Below are 23,754 nucleotides of genomic sequence, written 5' to 3' on the forward strand. Positions count from 1 at the left end.
TCCGATTATCGAACAGAATTTGCAAAAAGCACAAGTCTTATTCTAACAATGAATGAAAGCATCGAATTGATGGAAAACACTAGATCAACGTGGCATATGAGCTACATGTAAAGATAGCACTATATAAAATGTACAATTCTAGAATATTTAACGATCTTCCTTTTTGTATTGAACTGAGAAATGTGTCTGTTATATTTTGGAATCTGCAGAATTTTTAATAGTAGCCTTAATTTAATCCCAGTCTAAGAAGTCTTAAACAATTGCCTTTTTAATGTTACTTGCACTGAGGATTTAGCTTAACATTTTCAGAAAAGTGTTAGATAAAATTAAATTTACGAAGTACTTAATCCACTATGTAAAGGGTCTTTGCGGCATTTCAAATATGAATTTTAAGACCCTTAAACCTATTTTATTTTAGATGTACATGTACGTTCTGAATTTCTGTAACTCACTATTAACTAATACTTAATATTAATATATCCGCACGCACACATCCACCCCCCCCATATATATATGTATGCATATATATGTACATCTCTCTCTCTATATATATATATAAATATATATATATATATATATATATATATATATATATATATATATACATATATATATATATATATATATATATATATATATATATATATATATATATATACATGCATATATACATATTACTACAAATTATATATATATATTTTTGTGTATTTTGGTCATTCTTTTTTTTTTTTTTTTTTTTTTTTTTACAAAGGCATCACCACATTATCAAGGCCCAGAGGCCACTCAAGGATAAGGGTTAAAGATATATACATTCTTATATATATGTACATTCTTATCTCTTATTTATCTATTTATATTGCAAACTTCAACCAGATACACCTGAATAAGATCGGAGGTTACATCGACTGAAACGTGGTGAAAATAACATTCAAGATGAGATCAGTAGTCCTCGCATCCAAATAATATGAATCATTATCTAAAATATCAGAAATATTAATTTTAATTGTTTCAAATTATTTTAATAAATTGTATTTCGATTCTAATCAATCAAAGTTGGACTAAACTTTGTTTTTTTAATACCCACAACATTTACAATATGCAGTGATCGATTTCTTGATGGCGGCAACTCTAAAATGGACTTTCCATGTCGAATAAGAAAAAATACGGTTGCATAGTTCGTTGAACAAAAAGGATAGGCGCTATAATTATTCATTACATCGTTTTAAGGGAATTGAATGACGCAAGCGAACGCTGAGAAAAGAGATAAGTTTGCACATTTAGAAATAAAAAACACTCATCTGGCGAGCTTACAAATAATTAAAAAGATTGAAATGTAATGCAGAGATATTGAGTATAAGTATATTTCATCGATATTCCCAATTATTTTTAAATAAGCCAATGCGTACATGTAATTAATACAGGGCGGAAGGATAAATTTATCACCCCAAAAAAGACGACATGATTTCATTTCCGTTTGATGAAAACTGCTTTTCTATTTTTAGTGCGAAATTATCTACTAGTAAGCCGATTGTGTACAAATTCCAAGAGACCAGGGCCCCCTCTCATGTCTGAAATATACACCGTGGCCAATGAGTGAGATCGGGAATGCGCCGCCGTACAACTCATGCTCTCTATAGATCCAAATTATGACGTCAGGACCATTACTAGCACTCTTAAAATGCAAATCTTGACGGCTTTGGTTTCAAGTGAGGGCCACATTATGTCACCGCACATCTTCGAAGTCAGCTTGAAAGAAAACATCAAAGTGTACCTGAATATGCTGAAGATTGTGGTGATTTTCCGGTGCAATTACCTGGCTGCTTGCAGACCCCTGGTGTAAAAACAAGACACGTCCGAAGACACCCAGGCTTGGCGTCGGAAAGAGTACTACGGCTTTGCACCCTTCTCTCACTGGACTGCCTTCTCCCCCGACCTCAACCCGCGGTTATACCTCGAGGAAATCAGTAACATGACTCTCAACAACGCCAAAGCCATCACCGCTATCCGGCGAGTATACACTGAGCTCCAACCGGCGCTTGTGGAAAAGGCATGCTATTATTTTCGGTAGTGATTAAGCTCTACTACATCCTCAACTTTACTGAATTGATTTTTTCAATAAAAGTTTTGGATTATTAATGTAGTGTCGTTTTATATAGTGCGACAACATATTCGTTCCGCCGTGCAGAAACTGTGTGGATATGTATTAACGTAAACATTCCAAAGTGTACATTTTATGGGAATCAACACAGGTACACACACACACATACACACACACATACACACACACGCACACACAGACAAGCACACACACAAACACACACACACGCACACACACACACACTATGTATATATACATATATATATGCGTGTGTATATACACGATATGTTCACAATAAACAACGTTTAATGAAGAAAGAAAAATACATAGAGACACAAACACACATGTAAAACTTTATATGTTGAACATAGTTAAGAACAGAGGGCGTTTAAAATATAAGAGAAAATCTTGTTATGAAAAGAAGATGAAAATATCACTCAATGTAAAAATTAGAAAAAAAAAAATCCATGATATCTGTTTAAAATAAACGATGTGCCGAACAGACAGACGGTGAGAAAATGTAACTGAAACACACACAGTTGAATACAATGGATTGCTTTGAATTGTGTTAATGATGGTGACAATATTTTGATTCGTATACCCGTGGTACAAAGGTTGAAAAAAGAATGGCCATCGCTCGTTTGGAACTATGTGTTGTAAAAATTAATGTTCCTTGGAGGTCAGAAGCAATGGACAGTTTCTGAACATTGTGTAAAAGTTTTTTCCAGTTTTAAAAATGAGTGGAAAAAGTTGTTTTATATAATTTACTTAGAAGTTAATATTAAATGGTAGAATAGAAAAATATGTATTGATGATTTCGTATTGTATTATGCATTGTATAATTTGTTTTTCAGGAGTCTGCAAAATATTCATACAAAGAACAGAAGATTAGATTAAGATTGGATGGTCGGCTTAATAACATTAGAATTTTAAAGGGGGACAGGATTAAATTTACGTAGGCGGTTAACTATTTTATTGGAAGCGATGGACAGGCCCCTGCAAGAGAGATTTTTTTATAGGTTTTCGGGTATGAAAAATCCTATATTCGCCGACTGTATGTAGATTTGTTAAAGCGGACCGCGGTTGCCGGTTGAAAGATCATATTCTTCACATACAATAGAGACGGGGGTGCTGCAAGTCTATTGTTCTTGTAACACTTGTTGTAGCTGCAATGAGGGTGCACGTAGAATGCATACACGGAGAGAAATCTTGTAGATGGGGCCGCTTGTGAAATTCAGGCTAATTGCAAATTCCCAATCTACATGAAAAGATCTACGTATTTTGCATATTACATCAAAGAAAATCTATATTTATTATTAAGTCTACGTAATATATAATCATTACGGTTAGAATTGTGTTGATTATTTTGTTTAGAGATATTTTCAAAAGTTTATTTACTTCATTTAAACTGTTATTAATTTTTAATGTTTTGCTATAAATATAAGCAAGCGTTATCCATCTTAACCATGAGAGGCATTTTCCTTCGATGTTTTACATTAATAGATGGAGATGAATGTGTTTTATGCGTTGATAAACGAACATGTGATCTACCTTAACGAAATGTGTAACAGGATTATGCATCCGGAATAGCATGCTCACTGTTCGGCAATGAGTTTCCACATAGCAACTGCGAATACATACAGTGATTATATATATATATATATATATATATATATATATATATATATACATATATATGTATACATATATATATATGTGTGTGTCTGTGTGTGTCTGTGTGTGTGCATATATATGTATATATATATGTGTGTATATATACGTAGATATATGTATGTATATGTATATTAATACATATATATATATATATATATATATATATATATATATATATATATATATATATATATATATATATACAGAATATTGGCACGTAAACCTACATAGAGAGCTTTTCAAAATGCGTTTTCATGAAAAAAACAACAACACATTTTTCCATGATTAATCCTTCTGGCCTACCTTCACTCATCTAAACCTGCTGAAATTTGGTATGTAAGCAACATTGCTTGATAAACGACTCGCGTAGAATCCGGACAGCATTGTATAAGCTTTCTGTTTATTCGATGAACATTTTTTCGAAGACCTATTTGTTACCAGGTTTTTGCATCTTGATTTCGAGCCTGACGTCCATAGATGAAGTCAGGCAAACATAATGGGATGCGTGCCTTATCTTTCCGTAAAGGAAGAAATTAGGAATTTTGACGCAGTGAGATGATAGAGCGCTCAGAGGATTTTTGATAAAGTGCGGTACGCTAATCATAGAGCCGGTGAATTGACTCTGAGGTTGGTAGGATATGGAATTCGCAGACGAAAGATAAGCAAGCGAACCGCCGGTGAACTGATGGCGAATGCCACAAATCTTAATTAACTTTGTTTGCGGGAAGTTTTGGATTAAAATTCGAATACTCCATGTCCGCAAACCTATTTTCATTCGCGTAAAAATTACATCGATCAACATGCACACATGCAAGTAATCGAAGAAAAAGACCATAAGTTCGTTTCTTATTTAAGAAAGTCATGCCATCATTTAAGTCGGATGATTTGCTAATGCAATTAAATTATAAGTAAATATAATTTTATTTGTCGTTCATATTTAATTAAGATGCAAATTGCGTCTTATTCATCTAAACATACAAGTTACGTTTTAAAATGTATCAACCAATTGTGATATACAAAACTCTCTGCAAGACTGTGATTTGTGCTCCTAGGAAAAGTTATGCATTGCAATTAAGCTGGAACTTATTAATGTTTTAGCGTGAGCCTTTCCATAACTTTTAATGTTTAAAGATGGCTAGAGTATTACATTTCTGGATGTTTCTGTGATGAAGATTAATAATTTGAATTAGTTGGATGATTCGGACAATATTTCTCATACTGAGTGTTATTTTTCACAAAGTGTCGACGAATTTAGAATCCAAGCTTCTTCAGGTATGTTCTATAGAATGCTAGAATCTTTCTATCGAACTCTGGACTCTGTACGGGATTTTGAACGGAATCTTAATTTAATTGACAGATGTGGCATAATATCTTTCTATCACTTATTACGGAGGAAGACACTAATTAGCAAGTGCATTCTTAGTATCGTCTGCACTCCAAATGAGAGTCGCGTAGAACTCGTCTTTTCTCTATTAGCAAAAATAACTAGGCTGTGAAAACAGCATATTGTTTTCGTTGTTTTGACTCTCGAGTGTGTATCCGTTGAGCTCTTACATGCTTTTATATAGAATGACGTGGTTCTCGGTTGATTAACTGTGTCAGATATATACTCGAGAGTGAAAGCAATGACAGGAGTATTCTGTTTCCATAGCTTTAATAATAACAATCAGACTTCACAAAGACTTGCCCGTCGTTTTCAGCGATAAATCACAGCTAACGGGTCATGGTAGACCACCAATAAGAATTACATAATCATAGTTCTGTCAGTGCATGTCTACGATAAGGCATTTCATTTATATTTGAAACTAGAAAATTCCAGGTATTGTTCAACTCATCACAAATCTCAGTGTTTATCTCCGACTTGATGACAGTATAGCCTGTTGTCCGCTTAATTCGTTGACATAGTAGACACTTCCAACCACTTCAACTACAGTAAAGAGCCCGATTGCTATCAGCAAGTGCGCACACTAAAGGTTCGTGTGAAAATTCTAAGGACGTAATAGGAATACTAATCTAGTTTGATCTGTTCCAATCCGCTAATCTTCGGTAATTGTTATTGTTATTATATTGCCATTATAAATATTACTTATTTTTCGCACGATGTCTATTATTATTGATGATCTATATAACCACAACATTGTTATAGAAGAGCGGACGTTGTTCCACTTACTCTGCACAATTATAATTCTTAGTCTATATCATTAGTGAAAAGTTCACGTCGGCTTTGTTTCTCTTGTCTATTTATTATTAATCAGCACTTTTATTCACGTCTTCTGCCAAAGAGTTGGACGAAAAAGCCGGCATAATAACCACATTTGTCCACCGACGCCATTCCCGGCAATTACCATTCACACCGAGATTGGGCGACGCCAGATGACTCTCTTACCGGGAGAACGGCGGTGAAAACGGCTTATGGTTTGGGAGGGGTTCCATCATCGCCTCCTCACGCACAACCTACTCACCTTATTTTCTTGACATCCCCGTCGTCACATGTAAATCAAGTAAAGTTTCTGATCGCTCGTCAATTAACAGGTAAATAGACAGGCTATAAGAGGCGGTTTATGAGCGCCAGCAGAGACATTTTAACAATGTCCAATGACCCAGTCGTGAATTCCAATTTGTCTGTCAGTTTCCTCAGAATTTACGTGCGGATTTAGACAATAGATATTAACAGCGAATTATGTTTCGACGGCTCATGTCTGACGGCATCGTACGCCTTTCCGATATCTTGAATTCTTTAATCAACTCAAACACTAGAAATATATAGTCAAATAAACCGATATGTAAAAGAGGTTTGCAGCCAGTTTTTATGTGAAGTTAAGAAACTTTTTTTTGTGTACATGCTATTAGTTTGGTGCAAAAATAATGTCGTTTTCTGACTTAAAGTTGACGGCAGACAAAGACATTATTTTTGCAACGCCTTATAGTACTAATCGTGTAATCGCGTAATTAAGAATAGCGTCTTCATCTGGTTACAAATTGACATGTAAAAGAATTTGTAAGTATATTGATAGAAATGTGTAAGAGATTTTGTAACTATCCTCTCTCTCTCTCTCTCTCTCTCTCTGTATATATATATATATATATATATATATATGCATATATATTATAAAATATGTTTTCTTATTGAACGAGTTCTGCACTAGTTGGTTCTTTAAACCGTTATTTTTTATAATTTTACATTTAATCTAAGCAGCGCTTACTAAAAACAGAAGACATTATAGTACTTATATTTTTAAACTTTGCATTCTATATGAATACTACTTATTATGGACAATAGACTTTCTATCACTTTACATATAGACGTTCGATCATCGTTTTCTACTAGATCGGATATTTAAACTTTACACTTCCTTAACACCCGAAGATAAATGTGCCTAGCATTAACAATGCCATGGCACGTAAAAGAAAAAAAAAGAATATAAAAACTGTATGTCCTGATGAAGATTCTATTATAAATCCCAATATCGAATTTAATTTTAATAAATAAATGTGTATTTATTAAAGGTGTTCTGCACTTATTTTGTGTTTAAACCATTAACTTTTTGAATATATATATATATATATATATATATATATATATATATATTAATATATATATTTATATATATGTATATATATATTTATATATTTATATATATATGTATATATATATTTATATATATATTTATATGTATGTATATATATATTTATATATATATATTTATATATATGTATATATATATATATTTATATATATATTTATATATATTCATATATATATATGTATATATATATATATTTATGTATATATATATTTATATATATTTATGTATATATATATATTTATATATATATTTATGTATATATATATTTATATATATGTTTATATATATTTATGTATATATTTTATATACATATATGTATTTATATATAGTAATATATACATATATATATTATATATATATGTATATATATTTATATATATGTACATATATATTTATATATATATGTATATATTTATATATATATGTATATATATTTATATATATATATGTGTATATATATTTATATATGTGTATATATATTTATATATATGTATATATATATATTTATATATATGTATATATATTTGTATATATATGTATATATATATGATGATTGCAACGTCTTGTCAGACGAGTGCCACTCCCTCAGACATTTAAAATCCATGAGCCAAATGTCTGAAGGAGTATCTATACAAATATGATGTTAAAGAGTCTTAGCTTTGTACGACAGCTAAGTCTCTCTCTCGGTTCAAAATGTTTAAATCCAGCAACAAGCAATAGCAAGATAGCCAGCAACAAATTAAAATGCAGACCAGCTTAATGCGGGTACTGGTCTTCCGCTTTATGGTTTATTTAAATCAGAGATTTGCTTCTCCTAGAAAGGTTGCATTCACCACGGCTTACGGGAGCCCTCTCTGCCCCAATACACATATACACAGACACACACATATATACACGGTGCTAGTTGGCCGTTGACCCAGAAAAAGAGTTCATTCGCCCTTTGGAAGATCTTGTTTTTAATCCTTCAGGGAGACTAGCTGTCCTCCTCACCAAACAAGTCTGGTGGTGGAACTAGTTTAGTCGCCGGTGACCCGACCATGAGGGAGGTAGTGCTGGTTACATGGTACCAGTAACATATGAAATGACCTGACATTTGTGTGTGTGTATATATATATATATATATACATATATATATACACACACACTCATATATATATACCCACCCTCATATATATATATATATACACACACTCATATATATATATATATATATATATATATATATATACATATATATTTATATATATCGATCCCTAGAAACAGTTGAAATACGTTGACGAGAGGTAACGACCTCGAAACACGCGTGTATGTAGATTACTGTTTTTAAAATAATAAACAAATAAAAATGCTATATACGTCCAAACAAATTAAAAAGGGCGACTTTCTAAGTAAATAAAAAAATGAGCTTCGAGGCGGAGCCAATATTAACCGTATGTATCGCTTGAAAAAACAACAATAACAAATATATATATATATATATATATATATATATATATATATATATATATAAAGTTTATCCTGCAACAATTCTAATGTTTTACATCTCATTTTTTTTCATTATTTTTAAATATTTTAATAATGCGATTCGAGCTTTTTTTTTATTTAGCTATCTTCAGACAAAATTTGTAGTTAAAAGGTTATGGAATTTTCCTTTGTGAAAAATTTGTTGTTTTTTCTAGAATGTGTTTTTAAGGCAATTCCAATATGAAACATTTTGCCTTCAGGTGATCAATGTTAAGTCCATTTGGTGATTGTTATATCTACTTGATGAATACTTCTTTGAGTTTTTTTCCTTTTTGATGTGTGCGTGTATATATTTGTGTGTAATAAAAAAGTAGAATTACGCTTGATAAAACAGTGTAATTTATTTATTTTATTGAATAGATTGATGTGGTTAGGCCTTATACATCAATTTATTTTTCTCGGTCCTTGACGTTCACATTGATATAAATAGAAAACGCAATTCGATCAGTCGGCAAGTTTTATATAAACTTGCCAACTGATCGAATTGCGTGATAAATAAATGGCAAATTCAGTCGCGTTTTACTGCTACGATTGAAATATTATATATGGCTGGTTTGATTGTGGCGTTTAATGAAAATAAATTCATGATCAAATGATAAAGGAGGTGTTTCCAACAAGAAATAAGGCGAGTTATGAAAATCTAACACGGCCGACGCAGTGTTATCGGTACCGAAATAGCAAGACATTGAATGCTATGTTTTGGCGTGGTTAAACACGCGAGCATTAGATCTGGTTTTGATTTTGAAAGCGTCCTATAACGAGAAACGTGCCATCCGGCCGAACTATCTATATTATACATAAATACATGCATACAAAAAGGCCTTATGCATAAAAATGATCGTAACCGTATGTTTTTTTTAAATGTGATAATAATTTTGGTAGCAAACTAATCAGACGACTTGTAGTGTGTTCCACTGCTTTTCCTTGCAAATTAGTCGACTTTTTACTTTTGACTTTTTACCAAATAAATGTTAGACTGACTTCTATTTCTACCTAATTTCCTCATTTTGACAGTCAATAGGTAATCTTTTTTTTAATCTTATAAAAGTTTAATATTTTTACCTGTGGATGCTCGAATACGTCTTTATATTTTTGCATTTTTTTTGTTAAATTGAAGGGTTCTATTAGTTTTAATATGTTAAGATGTTAATACATTTAGTAAAGCGACTAAGATCTCCTAAATATTACATCTAAGACTGTTTTCAAATGAATAAGATTGACCACAAATATAAATCATAAATTAATCTTTTAATTTGTTTTCACAATATTCATACCACATCACGATGATTGTAACCAAGATATATTACTTAGTGTAAAATATATGTTCTAATCTTGATAAAAATTCATAACATGATTCCGATTTTATTTTTTAAAAAAATTCATGAAATCTCACTCATGGCTATTACGTTACGCATACATATTAGTAATGCTTCATCAGGCATATTTCATATTTTTAATTTTCCCTTTTGCGATTTTCCCTAGTTACAACCCAACTAAAAAGTTCCGCATGGGTTCGAATACCCTACATATTAAGTTAAATGTGTGTATACCAAAAACTGAGAGAGGTCAGTTTGGTACTTCTATTAATTTGTGTATTTCTTTGTGTATTGATATTCATATTAAAAACCCTTTTTATTTTGATTCATTCGCAAATAACTACCACTTTCTTATATATGGTCGTGGAATTGCATTCATCGGACACCCATCTAGCTAACTTGCATATTCTTTTAAACATTCATTTTAATTAATTACGTATTATATTTTTTATTCATTATAGTATGGCCATGTAAAAAAGCTTATAGTAAACACAAACTAGTTTATATATATATATATATATATATATATATATATATATATATATATATAATATAAAGCTGAATGTGTGTGTGTGCGTGTGTGTGTCTGGTCACGAATAGGCTCCTATATGGTTGACTATTTAAAAAAAAAAACTGATTACATATAATGATAGAAGATGTATCGAGACACAGGAATGAGTATGTTTGATCTGGCAGAATAGTAGTTCATAAAAATTCTCGGGTCTTGGTTCGCGCCTGGTCCACAAAGTATGGAAATAAAAGATTTAAAAAAACGTTTACAAGTGTTTTGATATAGATGTACATAATAATACTTTGATACGTATGTTTTAACTTAAATAGGAATGGCATAATAAAATTGTGGGGTCTGCGTTCACGCCTGGCCTCCATAGAATGGAAATAGGCACAAACTTAAATAAAGACTTTTCATATGTATCTGCGTAAGTATACTTTGATAATTATTTTTCAGTTTTAAGAAATATGGTATAATAAAATTATGGGGTCTTGGTTCTTGCCCGACCTCCATAGAATGGAAATATGTCACTAAGTTTAACAAGGTTTTTTAATATAGATCCACAGAATATAGTGATAAGTGTTTTGGTGTGACCAGGTATGGTATAATAAATTATGGTGTTTATCTATTTTATTTTTACTTTCATCATATTTTTCTTTGGTTTTGATACTCCCAAATTCGAAGCTATCTCTTTACAACCCTTCCTTTTCATAACCTATCATACTTTCAGAAATCAGAGTCCATTTTCTGTAGGCTGTTTTTGAACCCAGTAAACGACGAGTACTTTTGGTAGGATATATATATATATATATATATATGTATATATATATATATATATATATATATATATATATATATATATATATATAATTGTTTAAAACATACCAACCAGCCATGAAATTTAATATATAGAATATTGGAACCAATGCAAAACATTATATTTGGGTTTGAGCCGGGGGACATCAGTGTAAAAATGTGAAAATTCAAAACAAAACTAGAATTTTCCATGTGAAAATCGAATAGTAATATTACGAATATTTACGCGTAACGTGATAGTTATTGGTTCCTGTTTTTATTTTTAGCCTTGCAGTAAACATGTGCAGTCATTCATGTCAAAAGAACATGTCAATCGTAATGTTTGAATTTTTAAATCATTAGAATATACTGGGTCCAATACAATAATAAAAAAAATACGAAATTTGTATTAAACAACCTAATATATATATTTAAGCGTATTTTACCAGCGGGCAATGCCTGGCGGTCTGCTAGTATATATATATATATATATATATATATATATATATATATATATATATATAAATATATAAAGCTGAACCTGTGTGTGGGTGTGTGTGTGTGTGATCACGAATAGGCTCCTATATGGTTGACTACTTAAAAAAAAAAAAAAAACTGATTACATATAATGATAGAAGATGTATCGAGGATCAGGAGTGGGTATGTTTGATCTGGCAGAACGAGGGTTCATAAAAATGGTGTCTGCGTTCGCGGCTGTCTCCAAAGTATGGAAATAAAAAAATTATAAAAAAAAATTACAATTGCTTTTGATATAGATGCACATAAGCATATTTTGATAAGTATGTTTCAACTTAAGTAGGGATGGTATAATAAAAGTGTGGGGTCTGCATTCGCGCCTGTACTCCATGAAAATATGACAAAAACTTTAACAAAGGCTGTTCATATATATTTGCGTAAGTATTCTTTGATAATTATGTTTCAGTTTGAAGACATATGGTATAATAAAATTATTGGGTGTTCGTTCGCGGTTGACCTCCATAGAATGTAATTATGTCACAAAGTTTAACAAGCTTTTTTTTTAAAAGGAGTGAGCATCCACAATAACACCTTAACTTTAATTTGATTTCACGTTAGCTTTTATTTAGTTTTTGAGTCGAATCATATTGTGTCGAATAAATTCACCTCATAAATTCGCGTTCTTATTAAAGTGAAAGCAAAAAAAAAATTGGAACTTTAGATAATTCTCGACAAAAATTTTGCATAACTCTGTTTTTTTTCCTTCTCCGGTTGCACGTGGCACTCTTTCGAAAATAGATAAATTCATAAATAATAAAAAAAATAAGAACGTTTCTTGTAATCGTGTCAAAAGAAGAAAAAATACTGCTCACGTGATAACATGTCTTCTTAAAAACATTTACATACCCTTTTTATTTTTATTTGTATATCTGTTTAAGATTTTTTGTCAGTGTACTAGGAGGAAATAAGCTGATTACAACCCTTTCTCTGTGTTCTTTACATTACAATAGTACAACCCTGAATCCGACGGCGCAATAGTACACCGTTCAATACAGTAAAACTGAAAGGAAGCTGTTCTGTTGGAAAGGGCGCCAGAGATTATTTGCTTGAAAAAACTAAAGTAATTACGTGTTTACTTTTTTAATATCCAATTTTGCTGTTTCGTGCTATTTTACTAAATTAAGTAAAGCTTCATTATTTTTCAAAACTGTTGTTGTTTCTTTGTTTTTCGATATTTCATCGATATTATTTAGTAAGATTATTTAGCAGAAAAACCAACAAACAACTACCCGAAAAAATAAATATACAAGAAAGAAATTTTACCATAGTCAATAAAAGTTCAGTTCATGTTTTTTGTTTGTTTTGCAATAGTTTTTAATGCCCTTTACTTGAAATAATTTCAGCGAACCGAATTTAATACGAAATTTCAGGCGATAACTACTTAAACGAATTTTTATATAAACTACACATGCCATAATCGAATATTCCTCAATCACGAAATAACGGAAAACATTAAAATATCTTTATAAATAGTCCGTACGTTAATGTACTCTCTTAAATTGTTAACACAGAATGCTCGGGCGCCCGTCCTTCAAATTGAAAACAGGGCTCTCCATTTCAAAGTTGCTGCCATTTTAATATTTTAAAAACGGTTCGTGAATTAAAAAAAAATACAAACTACTTCAAAATACATACTAATGCACTTTTCTACCATAAAAGTAACTTTTATTAACTATGGTAACATTTATTTCTGGTATATTTATATTATATATCTATCTATCGATCTATCTATCTATCTATCTATATATATACATATATATACATATACATATATATATATATACATATATATATATATATAACATTTTGTCTTCGTAAGGAAACATCATTTTGTTGGTCACTCTTGGCTACGAATGGAAACAAAGTTGATATAAAAATATATTTTCGCTAAAATTATCTTTACTGTCACCAAATTTTGCTTAGGGTAACATTTTTGAGTATACCAATCTATCTCTTTACAACCCACTCCTTTTTATAACTTATACTTTCTTAAATCACATTCCATTTTCTGTAGGCTGATTTTGAACCCAGTCAAAGACGGGTACTTCTCTCATTCTCTGTCTGTCTGTCTGTCTCTCTCTCTCCTTCTCTCTCTCTCTCTCTCTCTCTCTCTCTTTCACGCGATGTAACCCTTTTACTGTTTGTTTTTGTAGTTGTATCTCACCTATCTTGTTTTTTTGTTTTTTCGGAGGGGGACTAATGAACACCTTCCGCACAAGAGAGACAGGCTAACCAAATTATTTAACAAGGACACGCTTACGGTTATATTATCACGGTTAGGTTTTCTTTAGCTTTTGTTTCTGTAAGCGTATAAAGAGAATGCTGGACTAAACATGTGTAGAGAGAGGTGGATGCTAATTTCGGCACGGTAATCATAATACCAAGAGAGAGAAAAAATTAGTTGGACTTGTCTTCCGGGCAACTTGATGAACAAGCAAATCTCTACGTAAATAAACAAACAAACAAAAAGATATTCCGTTTTCAAAAAGAACAGAAAAGATTCACTTGGCGCAGCTTTCCATAATTTCGTTATTTTTTTTTTTATAGCGGGATAGCTTCGAGTTTTTTCTGATACTAATTTGTGAACAGTGCAAATGTGGCCTTCAAATAATGAAAATGAGCACAGAAGGTAGAGCACATTCTTTCAACTCAAGAACACATTGACATTCCTGAATGAAAGCTGCTGTGAAGTACCGACAGGAACAAATTCAACAACGATCTGAAGGATTTCCAAGATGTATGTTATGAAGTAAACATTTTCATAGAGTGACATTTAACTACTTAAATCTTCTAGTTAAAGCCAAAGAAGAAGTTCAAAGCTATTATATATATGGATATATACATACTTATATATATATATATATATATATATATATATATATATATATATATATATATATATATATATATACATATGTAGGAGCCTTGACTGTCGTACAGGCAGTCAGGTTTCGATCCTGGCCTGAGGTATTTGCCTTTCTAGCCGCACTGATAAGCTGTGAAACAGCGAAACAGTACTGTATGTGGATGATCATATATATATATATATATACGCGAGGGGTGCTCCAAAGTTTCATCCCTTTCTGACAGGAATTAAATGATGGACTATATCTGCAACAAAGATATACTTTTTTCAGGTCATTAATTTATGAGGTAAATCATCCTATTAATGCAATTTGTAATTCATCTTATTTATTCGGTTTAACCTACAAAATATAGATTTGTGTATGAAAACAGGTTCAGTCTACTTCACTTGCCAAAATGAAGTGTTTCTTTTTAATTTTGCCATATTTTTCAGCTAAAGTGTGCTACATAATCCAATACCATATATATATATATATATATATATATATATATATATATATATATATATATATATATATATATGTATATATACACATATATACACACATATATATACATATATATATATATATATATATATATATATATATATATTTATATATATATATAAACTTTGCAAGCAAAATTTTCAGAGAAGAGTTTTATGGAGACTTTTGGCACACACACCGACACGGTAACTTGTATTATATATATATATATATATATATATATATATATATATACATATATATATATGTATATGTATGTGTGTGTATCTATGCATATGTATAAATATTTCCGTGTTCAAGAACGCTTTTATCTTAAATTCTACGCAATTTTAAAGAATATAGTAAATCAGCATACATATAAATAAGCGTGACAGTGAAATTAAACCAGTTCTTTTACTAATAAACCAATTAAGAATGAATGTCTTTAATTAACTCTCATTATTTAAGGGACTTTGCAAATTATTAGCTTTCCTGCAGTCGCTCGCTATCCATGCCTGAGTATATTAAGCCGTACGGTTTAATAACTTTTTAATTAAAAAAAAAATATATATATATATATATAGCTTTTGGGCTAAGACTACAGTCAAGATGTATGTTTTACTTATATATAAATATATATATATATATATATATATATATATATATATATATATATATATATATATAAAGTTAAGGTTTGTGATGTTCAAAAGTATGGACTAATGAATACAACGAGATTGTTAGACAATGCTCGATAACAAGAGCAAAACTATTATTTATTCGAGGAGAAACAGTTACATTTGGTCACTACAAACAGCAATCTGTTTCAGTCAATGAGACTTCGTCGAACGACCCTGAACCATTCGACGCCCTACAAAAAAGAATTGTTCGGAGTCGCCTGACGAAGTCTCATGTTTGTGGATTACTCTTTTAAAAATAAAAAAAATAAGTAAAATAAGTAAAATAAAATAATTTTTGTTTATGTCCTAATCAACAAAACTACTAAAACAAAACGATCTCCATGGTTGCGACGCATAATATGGTTTAAATTTTTTATAAAAACCTATGTATAAATATATATATTTATATATAATATATATATATATATATATATATATATATATATGTGTGTGTGTGTATGGTAATATATACATGCATATATATATATATATATATATATATATATATATATATATATATAGATTTATTGCATTTTTATTTTATCGTCACCGCTCGTCCCTAATAAAAATATCGGTTATATCACGCTTGTGTTTTCCTAGGAGAATATTAATTAGCTTTTCCAATTTATTTCCCAATTCCTCTTTAGCTTGACTCGTATCAATGAGAAATCGATTCATAAAAACATTTTTATATTTCAACTTTTCCATTATTTTGTATTTGAATAAAGTGGAAGGAAAACGTAGAACGAAAATGATTGGTTTTTCTAAGCTCATGTGAAAATACATTCAGTCGAGTAGCTCTCCTTTTTTTTTCTTTGACGTCACAAGTATCCATGACATCCTGGCTGACGTAGACTCACCTCACTGCCACATACATATATCGGGTCTTTTTTAGAGGGCCCACTTTTTCATAAAACACTCTATTTTTATTAATTGTTGATTATACAACTATCAGTTGTTTTGAGTAAAGCTTTATTATGTAATTTTTTTCATGAAGTGACGGACAACCGAGCCAAGTTACAAATTGCAAATGATACGATCAATCTCCTGAAAGAAGCATTGCTGAAAAAGTCATTTCACAAAATGGACATGCCAAATAGCCAAATAGCAACATAGTCCCTTCGATTTAACCCAATTTGATTGTTTTATTTTGTGATTTGTAAAATCTCATATTTATGCTGAGAAATCAAATAAAATACATGACTTTGAATACAACATTCAACGCGTTAGTGTCGAAATAAATCCTAATTAAATGCGAAGATTTCTGAAAATTGAACCCCTAGATTACACTGCAACTATAAGAAAAGATATTTAATGCTTGTTTCAATGCATGGAGAAATTCGTTTGCACATACTTATAAAACTACTAAAATCTACCGTTCTACATTAGCACTGTGGAAATAAGTACTAAAACGAAATCTTTGCGTAGTTAGTTTTTCAGAATTATATGTATATTTCTTCACTTTAATTATATGAGTGCGTGTGTATAAATGCACACATATATATATATATACGTATAAATATATATATATATATATATTTATATATATATATATATATATATATATTCAGGTTTTGGGTGTTCAAATGTCAGAACTAATGAAGACAATGAGGTTGTTAAATAGTGCTCAATAGAAAGAGCAAAATATGTTTTATTATTTTGGGGTAAACAGTTACATATAGTCGCTACAAATATCCATCTGTTTCAGTCAAAGAGACTTCATCAGGCGACCTGGAACCTCTCGACGCCCAAAAAAAAATATTTTAAAAAAGTATAACATATATATATATATATGTGTGTGTGTGTGTGTGTGTGTGTGTGTGTGTGTGTGTGTGTGTGTGTGGTCATGAGCAAAAAAAATGGGGCAAGAGTGAAAGAAGGAAGAAATCGATTGGTCAATATTTTTTCCATAAATTTTTGATTATTTTAACTGAAAATTTCTATTTTGCAGATCATTATAATTATAGCATATAATAATAAGTGGAAAAATTAATCCAAATATTGTAGAACCCCATCTTTGCAAGCATATCAAAAACTGATTTGCAGGATTAAGGCAGTCCAAAATGACTTACAAGCAGATCTTTTATATTTTAAGAAAGGAAACAGCGAAAACATCTCTTTCTGTAGTGAAGCGAATTGGAAAAATGTTCGACGTCTAATGCTTAGTAAAAGGGAAAATTAGATCTGGCCGCCTTAGAGCAGTCACATTGAAGGACGACCGCAGGCTTAAATGAACTGTTTTTAAGGATTGAAAGAAAACTTATGTTGACTATAGCAAAGAATTCAAAACAGCGACTGGAAATTCTCTTTCTAGATATACAATATCTGGACGAATGAAAGAAATTGGATTTTCCTCTAAAAAGTGTGCAAAGAAGCCATTTTTATCTAAGAACATCAATGATAGAAAGAGATTTTTCTCGTATTATGGCAAGAAAGATACAGACAGGTTCAGGAATATTTTCTGGTCAAATGAATCAAGAATTTGTCTTGTTATTGATGCTACCGATGCTCCCGAATGGGGCAATCGAAGAACTGGAGGAAGATTTTCACCAAGTTGCATAAAAACGACAGTTAAACACGGGAGAGCTAATGTTATGGGGAAGTTTTACTGCAGCGGAAGTTGGGGAACTTATGAGAGGTGAGAAGTCAATTAATGCAATGGAATACATTCGAATATTAGAAACAGGACAGTTACCAAGTATCCAAGAGCTGGAAATATCTCAGAACATTATTTTTCAACATGATAATGCCCCTAAACACACAGCTAAATGGTAAAAGAATCAGAACATAATTTAATTTTAGACACAGGATAAGCCTCTCAAACCATAGAAACACCTCCTATAATAATTAATACATATAATCACAATCAATGAATTACATGACAGAAAAACATTGATTGCGTTTCAGTTAAAAACCTATATTTTAATTTGAGCGGACATATTTTTCCAGAAAGAAACTTATGAACAACTATAAGACGTTATTAAAACCTCCCTCTCTGTAACAACATCCCCTCTTTTTTTTTGAATTTCCAACGTCCTTTTTCGTTTCTGAAAAAAAAACAAACAAAAAAAAAACAACGTCACACTTTCCATGGGAACATTTTCAAATATTTGTACTGGCTTTTTTTGTTTTCTTAATTCCATTCATCCAGAAGAGGTCTCGAAATGAAGACGAAACGTTGATGAATATATAAGTCAGTTTGTTCCTTTTTATATCTCTATTTCGTCAGAATACTATTTCCCTTATTCTCATCATATGTATGTGAATAACTATGTACATATATCTGTATACGTATATGCATATTTTTGTGCATATGTATATGCATATATATACATATATATATATATATATATATATATATATATATATATATATATACATAAATTCAAACATATGTATGTCTCTCTCTCTCTCCATATATATATATATATATATATATATATATATATATATATATATATAGTAAGTTATAAAATGCATATGGCGATTAAGCTACACTGAATATTCCGCGTTTCATCCACTCTAGGATTCTTTAGGTTTATGCGCGAATATCCATGCTAAATAGAGCACACACAAGAACAGGCCAACCAGAGGTCAGTAGGCCTTTTTCCGATGAATGCATGCTCATTGGCTGATAGGAAGGACGCGGTGGATACTAGAAAGCTGATTGGCTAACTAAAATCTCAATAAAACATGCGCATATAAAAACGACAAACAACCACAGAGTTCGCGCATAAGCCTGAAGAAACCTAGAGTAGATGAAACGCGGAATATTCAGTGTAGCTTTATCGTTATATTTATTTTATAACTTACTGACTAGCTCTTCGTACATATTGAGCAATTTTGAAGTAAATACTTAAAGTTTACGCATAAATACTTTCGTATATTAATTTTATGTGAATAAATTAAGTATATATATATATATATATATATATATATATATATATATATATACATTTCATAATTATGATGAAAAATGAGAGAAAATACACGACTCTGAAAACAATATTTGACGCGTTAGTGTGGAGATAAATCCTTTTTCTTTCGTCAGGTTTCTGAAAATTTGATTTCTAGATTACACGCCAATGTACACCCCAGCCACGAGACCATATACCCGAATTGTATTTGAATTATATATGCCCCAAAATTAGCATTTTAATGTATCACTTGCTTGAATATTAAAAGAATAACATATTCTTCTACGATTTATTTTTATTTAATTCCTCCCCATCGAAAAGAAAGTTGCTGCGACAATAAGAAAAGATAATAAACCTTTCTTTCAATTTATGGAGGAATCCGAGGGCCCATAGTTACACTAACACTAAACACCTATCCGTAATAGCACCGTGGAAGTAAATACTTAGGCAAAACCTTTTGCGCAGCTAGTTTTTAAGAATTTAATGTATATTTCTGCACGTAATTATATATATGTATATATATATATATATATATATATATATATATATATATACGTGTGTGTGTGTGTGTGTGTGTGTGTGTGTGTGTGTGAAACACAGTTTGAGAATATAGATAAGAAAATTCCTATTCTGCCGCGATATATTGTTCGAAACGAAAAAAATAATGCTCAGTCAAATAAAAACATTTACAAATTACGTATTTCTTCTCTACATCATTCAGTCATATTTTACGAGATCTTACGCTTTAATCTAGATAGTTTGCTTGCGCCTATTGTTGTAAATAGCATGTGAATGTCACTCAGGCATTTCATTGGCTCAGTTAAACCTACACATGCACAATGCGTTGCTACATATAAGACATTTATGAGCGAGCCCCATCGGCTTTATTTATAACCTGTCGAAAATAACCTATCTTTTTATCAGCTTTTTTTTCTTTTGCAGATCTACAGGTCGAAGATTTATTTTTTAACATGTTATTTTGTTTCAATGTTGTTCAATTGACCCGGGTTTTATATAAGAAATATATATATACATACACATATATATATATATATATATATATATATATATATATATATATATATATATATATAGCTTCTTTCTTAGAACTGCACGCCTGTGGAATTCTGTTCCGTCTGCCTGCTTCCCACCGGACTACAACTTGGATGTCTTCAAGTCCAACGTTAACAAATTCCTAGTGAACCGCCCCCTTAAGTAAACACTTCATCAAATCTCCACACTAACGTAATGTACTTGCAATAACCCTTATCCCTGAGTGGCTTCCGGGCCTTGATAAGTGGTGATCACTGTGTAAAAACAAATGTATATATATATATATATATATATATATATATATATATATATATATATATATATATATATAACGTTATATAAATGTTTACGTATTGCAAGAATATGTCAGGATTGAAATAATAAAAAGAACACATTTACTTTTAACTATAGTTTAAATCTTGCTCTATCTGGAAGTGATCTATTTAATTTAGATTACGGCATTATTTATTGCCATCTGCGTTTAAAAAGCACTGCATTAAAGTGAATTTTGATTTACTGATTTAATTGAATTACATATTTAAAAGAAATACTCTTATATTTTAATAAATTCTTCTTTACTTGTTTAACAGAAAGATCACGTCTTTCAGCGTTATTTTCCTCACTAATATTTAGTCTGTGTTATATAGTGTCTTGTGGATTCTGTGTCGCTTGAGAAGATAACTATAACTATCCGCTTGTAGTTCGACCTTATCTCGAGGCTCCTTAATAATTTTATATTTTTATCTGAATTATCTCATTTTTTTTTATTCATATTTATGTCAGTATATTCTCCATTACAATGCTATCATGCAAATATAAACAACTGTTCCTTTTTTATACACATGACTAACTGCTTCACCAGGTCCAATCGCCACTCGAGGCTAATGGTTAATATGTGCCAGCTAGTCGATGAGACAATATCGTAATGATCGGTAGTCGGGGAAATTGAGCAGAATTTGTTTACATTGTACTTGCATAAACTCTGGTCTTATTAGCTGGCTTTTTAGCCGTTTTATAGCTCGTATCTTCGGACGTCAAATATTGAGAATTATCTTAAAAACATTAATTCCTTCACCCTCAACTGGCCACTTTTTTACAGGGAGGGGTTGCTTTTTCCGCTGATATTTACGACAGTCATATCCTCCTTTCGATTGAATAGGATTACTTTAAATTTTCGCTACTTCTGGTTTGCAGATGGACGCAACAGCAAATACGTCATATTTTTTCACGTTCTTTTCCTCTTTTGCGGTGCGGATTCGAGCCAGCCAGCCTACTTAAAATTGTTTTTTTAATTTTTTTGCTGGGCACCCAGATTAGTAAGTTATATATGTAGTGCATTTCGTTTAAAGGAATAGTATAGTTCAGAATATTTGACTTAACTAAATTGCTCCAAATTCTTTGCACAAATTAAGTGGCCATATTAAAATATATGTTAAAGTTAGGTCGACTACACAAGATTAATGTTTAAATGCGAGGGACATGATATGAAGATCGATGCACCGTATTTTAAACTCCAAATCTTCCTATCACAACCTTTTCTTTTAGATTTGGCATCTTTCGGTGGGATTTTCTATAAATGTCGAATTATAGAAGGAACATTCATAAAATTCCCCCCACCCAAAATAATTAATGATATTTTCGAATTCTAGCCAATAATTAAGCGAAGAAAATCATTGTTTTAAATAATTGTTTATTAAAGTGCATGGATCTTTTATTAATGAGATTTAAAATATGTTTCATTTACAAATATTATATTACAAACCCTAACCCTAACCCTAACCATAACCCACTTATATGGAATACGGCTTGGATCGATAACTTTGCGCACCTGTCCTTGACAGAATCAGTAATCGACGGATCATAGTTAATATGTTTGAGAATTAGAATGCATGGACAAAATACAATAACATACATATTGTAAGTAACTGACTTGCATCTTGATAGTCTACGACAAATTTTAAAACATCGGAGATTTTAGCTGCAGTTCGGTGACTATTGAATAACAAGAACGTCTAAAGATGAAAGTTTTCGAGAGAGATAAAAATCGTGTTTTGTATGAAGAATAAAGCTAGACTCTTTCCGCAGAACAACATCTCTTTAGAACCCTTAATATAGTTGCGGCATATTTAGACAAAAACATGCGAATAATATACGTATTAAATATATACAAAAAATGGGCGCATTTATTATTAATTATATTATCAATATTATATAATGCATTAATTAACGTAACGAAGCTGTATAAAGATATACTGTTTTAAAAAATGAATCTGGAAGCAACACTAAAATATCTATTCAATTCTGTGAATGCGTATGAGAATATAAAATTAGACGATAGTTAAAGAAAGACACCATGATAATCGACAGAATGAATCCATATATAAATCAGTAATAGATTTATTACTTGATCAAATACATAAAATTACGTATCTATAAAGTTGGGGTATTGTTCATTGATATAAAAAAAACTACCTTTCTATTTAAAAATAAGTAAAACAACATTCTAAATATAACTAGTCATGGATATTAAAGCGACTACACAAAAGCTGTGTAATTTGCTTATTCTTCTAAGAAATTTGCGTTAATTAATTACTTATACATTTTTATTTTTTTTTTAATAGATGAGTTTTTACATTTAAATATTATGTTTAATTATATTCATACTTAGTGTCTAGTACTGCATTACTACTAAAATTTAGGATAAACACATTCTAGTACCCGGATGACTAG

Source organism: Euprymna scolopes, chromosome 12, assembly GCF_053919585.1.
Source record: "Euprymna scolopes isolate OS-2025 chromosome 12, ASM5391958v1, whole genome shotgun sequence".
NCBI classification, from domain to species: domain Eukaryota; kingdom Metazoa; phylum Mollusca; class Cephalopoda; order Sepiida; family Sepiolidae; genus Euprymna; species Euprymna scolopes.